A 7,114-nucleotide genomic window follows, 5' to 3' on the forward strand; every position below is an offset into this window, starting at 1 on the left:
AGATGTGAGTTGGACACCATGACGTCCGTTTCCGTTTCCTGCGGAGAGAGGGGAGGCCGTCCCAAAGCTTGCCGCTGTATTTTTACCCTTAACCCTTAATGGAGGGAACTTCATTCAGCTGTGAGTGTGCCTACAGACGGAGTTCACTCCGTCACGGAGGGGGAGGGTCGAGGGAGTGGTTTGGGATTGGGCCGGAGTGATACGAAACGAGACGAAGAGAGACGGCGGGAGACTGCGATTTAAGTAAAGTGACAGACAAACATTGAGAATTTAGATATAGTTAGATAGATTTAGAGTTTTGAAGATTCAACTATGATGAAGAGAACTCTGAACGTGAGTCAAGCTTTAAGCTTGTTTTTTGACATGGAGGAGGAGGAATCTGTGATGTTGCCCTCTGTGTCGTAGTTGACAGAAACCGCTTTGAAGCGTGGCACAGATAAAGACAGAAAAAACTGATTTTTGTACATAATGTATATATATATATATTTGTATTATATTTATAATAACACTTTTGCCTTATCAGAATGAAATCCCATGCTACCTCAATCAAACTTTCACATTATCATAGTGACATCCCATGTATATTTTTCCAGCTTTTAAATGGTTTCGTTGTGTATGTTTGTGTTAACTATGAAAAATAATATCATTTTCAAAATCTGTTTTTACGTTTTTTTTTGTGATTTTGGGTCCAAAATGTTCATATAGTAGAAGATCACTGCTCTAAACAAAGTCAAAAATCCTACATCCAAACGAAATCAATATAATTAATTATGATGAACACGTTAAGTCTTGTTCATTGTTTTTCACTTGTATTAAATGTTTGATATTTCCGGTGGAAATGGTGGACTATCGGACATTCAAAATGCAGCATATATTCACTCTTACACACATATATTCTCCTTTTACATACATTTTCACTCTCAGACACGTATATATATACTCACACATTCTGCTCTCATATTATCATATTTCAATGCACACATTGAATTATTGTCACTCACACATTCATGCATTTTGTCAACTCGGTAAATCAAGCCAGGGTTTCTCTCTCCAGCTGAGAACGCGTTCACGTGAAAGGGGCGGGGTTAGCTACATGTGACCAATCACAAACAGGGCCAAGTGTACTGACAGCGCAACATCATACTTCATTAATGAAAAGTAAACTAATATTAGACAAATATGAACTTTAAACATCCATGATGACTTAAACATATAATCCAGGATACAAGCCACATAGTTGCACCTGCAAGGAGAATACAGAACAACTCGTTAAAAAATAAACTACAGAGTGTTTGAAAGCGTACAACAGTTTTATGATACTGCCCCATCTAAGACACGAGGGGATCTGACTTTATTACATTTGAGTTGAGTGTTTCGTCAACTTAATGTGTTGCTTTAAATAATACGTCTGCATACAGTATGTGACAATGTAACTAAGTGTTGCACGGCCAGATACGGCTCGAGAAGCTGACTCAGATAAGGAAATATTGTGATATCGATGTGAGATCGATGATCTGATTGATGATGTGATGTCAGTGTGATATGAATGATAAGTGCGACACGTCGGCGTCTTCTCTGCATACGGCAGTTTAAACTGCATTTCCTTTTTCCTGTAATATGACTTGATAGATTTAAACTCCGCACACTGAGCTCTGATCGGTCAGCAGGCGGTGCTTTCACTGAGCTGATCTCTATTCTATAGACGCCGGAGGCGGGCAGCGTATGATGAAAAAAAAAAAGTTATTTAGCCTTCCCAAACCTGAGCTTCACGCGCCGCCTATGTGTAGGCCTACTGTATACATACAAAGGCCATTCAAGCTAGAGTTCTTCTGGAAATGTTCACATCAGGCACCTTGAAGTTAAACAATACTAAACAATTAACACAGTAGGCCTAAATTATGTGGATTAAACCACATTTATTTCGTTAAAAATAAACGAAATATGATTTTGTTTGAAAGATGAAATGTCATCAGGCACCTTCAAGTTAAACAATCAGGTGCACACTTTAATGTGCCGCGACCTCCGGACTCGGCTTGACTCGGTTTAAAGAATGTACAAATGTGTTTAATCGTTTATGTCATATATGTACTAAGTAGCCTAAATACATTTGTTCCTGCTCAAGATTAGATTCAACTTTATTGTTACTGCACATATTGCAGGTACTGAGACAACGAAATGCAGTTTAGCTTCTAACCAGGGGTTCAACAAGCAGCGAAAAGTAATGTGCACAATACCACAGAAAACAATTAACACAGTAAATTATGTGGATTAAACCACATTTATTTCGTTAAAAAGAAACGAAATATGATTTTGTATGAATGATTAAATGTAGGGTGAATTGCCCTAATGTGGGACATTTTTGCATTTCAGACTTCGGGAATATATTGCGATATGAAGCCGATACAATAAATCAAAATCCAGTACCATTCCGAAATCCCCAGTAATATTAGACACTAATAATACAGTAAACTATTAACACTGTACATATTATTGTTTGCCCGTGGGATTAGGATGATCGGTAGTGAGACCCGTGCTGCATTTTCATCCGGTCGGATGTGATATAAAAACAAAGCGATTATTTTTGTTGTTGTAAACTCACGTGGATTAAACTACATGTATTAGTGCATTAATTTCAACTCGCAAACATATGATACATTAAATGATCGTGAGGATGATGATTGAAAATCGTTTGTTTGAGCCTGGATGCATTTCCTGATCTAAAAACATAGCGATGGTTTTGTACTTACGCCAACGTGAATTAAACATTATTTTGTTAAATAAAAACATGGGGATGTTTAGTAAATGATTACATGTCTCTTATTTAGCACAGAATATGATCCTATCCGTGACATATGGATCTTAACAAATATCCGCTATATCAGATCCCCGTAGATCAGCTGTTTATTTCACATGAGTTCCAGTGTGGCAGCTTTTTAATCACTGCTCCCCCTGGTGGATCCATTATCCATTGCAGCTGGTTTCATTATAATTAAATGTATTTATCAAGGGGGCGTTTCAAGTCCTACGGGGGGGTTTTCCTTTTCAGCAGGGGCCCACCCCGTGCCGATCACGGACCCGCACGGGTAGGCGTCTGAAATGGAGCGCTCCATCTGTATGTCCTGTGCCGTTGGAGGTTCCGCTGGGGGTCCTGCCAACTCTATGTCCTATCCCGTTGGAGGTCCCGCCGACTACTCTCCTGCCGGGGGTCCTGCCAACCCTGTGTCCTGTCCCGTTGGGGTTCCCGCCGACGACAATTCTGCCGGGGGTCCTGCCAATATCATGTCTTGTTCCGTTGGAGGTCCCGCCGTCACCTGTCTCGCCGGGGGTCCTGCCAAATCCTGGTCCTCTTCCGTGGGGGTTCCTGCCGAAGCCTGAGCTGTCTGGTCTTCGCCCTCGAGCCCGGCCCCCTGAGAGCCGCGGTCTTCGCCCTCGGGCCCGGCCCCCTGACTCTTCCTTGGATTTTGCCTTGCCCCCGGGCCGTCCGCCCGAGTCCCCCTTTTTGAACTCTGCCTGGCCCCCAGGCCGTCCGCCCGAGACCCCTTCCGGGTCCTCCGCTGTGCCCCTGAGCTGTCAGCCCAAACCCGTCCTCCAGACCCCCTCCACCCACCCTGTTGGCCCTAGTTTTTTTAACTGCTCACAGCGGTAGGTTGTCCCAAACAGTGATGCAAACTTCAGTGCATGTCTCCTTAGAATGGGAAAACCCTCAGCCCACACACCCCCTGCGAGATGGAGTTCATGACTTTATGAGCTGTTCATGAGCACTCATGAAACATTCATGAACAACTCATTATATGTTCACTTGTCATGTTCATGAACCAAAATTCTTAAAATGCTCATGAACCATTTTAAAGAGCAGTTCATGAAATTTTTATGAACATTGTTCATTCATATAAAGTTCCTGTTTTGCTCATGACATACTTTTATGAGCAATTTATGAACTTTTCATGATCCAGCCAATCACAAAATTATAATTAAAACCCCAAAAAGTTTGCATGAGCATTACATGAACTTTTCATGACTATGAGCATTTCATGAATTTTGGATGATTGTGGCAAGTTCAGAATATTTTTGAATATTCATGAGCATTTTATGAACTTTTGATGATCAGTGTGATGATTTTAAAAGACCTCTTGAATATTCATCTACTATTTGAACATTTCTTTATTTTTTAAAACTTTTAATCTTAAAACAAAACAATAGTGCATTTGAAACTGAACATTATCTGTATTTATTTTGGTGACATTCATATCATTTTATGGTTTATCTGTACTGTTTGAGAAGCAGTACGAGTAAGTAGCGCCAAGGTGGAACCTTTGGCAGGTGAGCGGTGACATCTGGGTTATTTTAGGGGGGACACTTCCGCCCCCTCCTCAGTCAGAATCAATCCAGACGATCAACCGGATCCTGTGTATAATTATTGCTGCTGCACTTTTCTGTTTTCTACAGGTCAGTACATGATAAAAATGATCGATGTTAACTTGTGTGAATTAGATATGATGTTGGAGATGTTTAGGAGAGTGTGTCAGAAAGTTTTGAGCATGTTTGACATAGTAACGGTATTTTAAAAATACTAAACTGTCGGCAACAATAGATGCCATTTTCGCGGGCTTCAGCCGCGCCTGGGTAAATGTGACCTGAGCGAAGGCTCGCAGGCAGGTTAGCTGATGTGCACGGGTAATATGTTTTGTTTACCTGAGTGAAGTCTTGCAGGCACATTGCCTTGTGTTTTGTTTATTAACATTGACAGTGTATTTTTTGTGATCTCCATAATATGTTATATTTGGTAAAGATAGATATATTGATAGAAAGTATTATTTGATAGCGTTATGTGTTTATATTGACTATGTTGAATTTCTCCTTGAGATACAGTACTGGACTGTGACAGACGGATAACTTAAATGGAGAAATGTGATGTTTGTAAAGTACAGCTATTTGAATGTAACTGTGTACTTTGAATTTTGAATAAGAAGCAATCCAGACGATCAACCGGATCCTGTGTATAATTATTGCTGCTGCACTTTTCTGTTTTCTACAGAAATCATTTATTGTTGCTGTGGTACCCAAGCTTTTGGGACCCGTAACAAAAAAATGTGTGCAGCTGAGTGTCAAGAACTGTGCTTCAAATAGTGATAGGATTAATTGTAGTGCTCCACCTGTATACATGTATGTTTGTATGTTTGTTAATTTGAATAAAGTTCCATTGTGATTGACATAATTGTTGTTTTCTATGGTTGCCAATTGACCCACAGTCAATGGTTCATGTACATGAACAGTTCATGAACAGTTCATAGCCAGCCATTGAATTATATTCAGTGACTGGGTATGAACTGTTCATGAAGTTGTTATGAACAGTTCTTGATATGTTCATGAACAATTCTTGAAATGTTCTTGGTTGAATACTGAATATCCCTACACTCACAGAAAACTCCATTTCATGAATTGTTCATGAACCTGCCTAAAACCATATTCCATGAATTGTTCATGAACCATTCCAGAACAGGAGTTTCATGAGTAGTTCATGAACTGCCCTAGTGCCATTTAATGTTCATGGAACTTTCATGAACAGTTCATCAACTTTGTTATGAGCTGTTTATGAGCTGTTCATGAATATGGTTCACTAATATTCCATGAACTTTTCATGACAAGTTCATGAACAGTTCACTATCATCTCACCGGGGACAGAGTTTGTAGAACTCAAGCAGAGGGAGGTTGTTGTACCTAGCTTTGAGCTCTGTTGCTTTGCAGCTCAATGATTTCCAGCTGTAGGTTTTCAGGCATATCAGCTGGTTCCACATTGAACGGTGTTGCAACATTTTTCAGTTCCTTCTGGTAACGGTTCATGTCCTGGAACCTCTCTCTGAAGGCCTGATGTAGTTTTGCACACTCACCAGTAGGGATGGGTATCATTAGGATTTTACCGATACCGGTACTGCTTATCGGTATCGGTATTTTTCGATACTTTTCAATAATTTGGTGCAGATGTGAAGATCAAACAGTCATTTTATTGTAATTTTCTTGCAGAAATAATTGTATAACTTATACATTAGCTTCTCAGAAGCAGACAAAAATAAATAAAATAACTTAAAGGGGCCTGGCTCGCCCTATCATGCTTTTTGGGGTTATCCCTCAGACAGAGGATGAAAAGAGGCCTTTTTTAACATTTGTAAATCAGTTACATCTTCATCCAGACATTTCAAACTGACAACCTAGCTCGACAAGAGATCCTTAAAACATTGTCCTACAGCAGGGGTGGGGAACCTCCGGCCCTCGGGCGTATACGGCCCGCGAGACAATTTTGGTACGGCCCGCGAGGTAATTTATAAACACACGCAAAAAAGACAAAAATTTGAGAAATCTAGAACGCAAAAAAAATAAACAAGCGAGTGCCTGTTTTCCCTAGCCAAGATCAGGGGTCCTTGAACACAACACGAGCCTAACGTGTCATCACGTGGTATATGTCTATATGCAGTTTTGACGGAGAGCACCGGAACGCCACTCCGGCACTTCCAAAAACTGCAGTACCCATAAGGAGCCGTACACATGCCGCAGTTTTTGCGTGGCTGTGTCTTTAGTTGTAAGCCCAGTGGCGATCTGCTCATCTGTCATACTGATCAGACAGTCAATAACTTTGTTGTTATTAGCATCTGGTTAGCTAGCTATGCTAACGAATATAAGAAGCTTTTTCTACAACCAGTGAGGTAAAGGCACATCTTTATATGATCATTATAGTCATAAAAAAATAAGAGAATAAAGTAAACAGTTATAAAATACTATATGACAGTAAAAAAAGTTATTAATAAACAAGAATACAGTTTGAAAGGGGAGTGATTTGTAAAATATCCATAAAGAAAAATAAATATGCTTACAGTTCTGTTTCATATGGATGTTGAGCAGTGGCGAGCCGTGACTTTTATACCTAGGCCCTCTGACCCCCCTTCCCTCGAAAAAAAAGAAGAGATATTACGTCACAGCGTATACTTCAGCGGAATATCTAAACAGCGGCCCGGGGTGCAAAACGCATCAATGACAGCGACCCTCTACCACACAAAACACTATTTATATAAACACCTATCATGAGGGCACCCACAGCCAAGTAACAATTACAAATTAATTA

This window comes from Gymnodraco acuticeps, unplaced genomic scaffold (assembly GCF_902827175.1).
Source record: "Gymnodraco acuticeps unplaced genomic scaffold, fGymAcu1.1, whole genome shotgun sequence".
In the NCBI taxonomy this organism is placed as follows: domain Eukaryota; kingdom Metazoa; phylum Chordata; class Actinopteri; order Perciformes; family Bathydraconidae; genus Gymnodraco; species Gymnodraco acuticeps.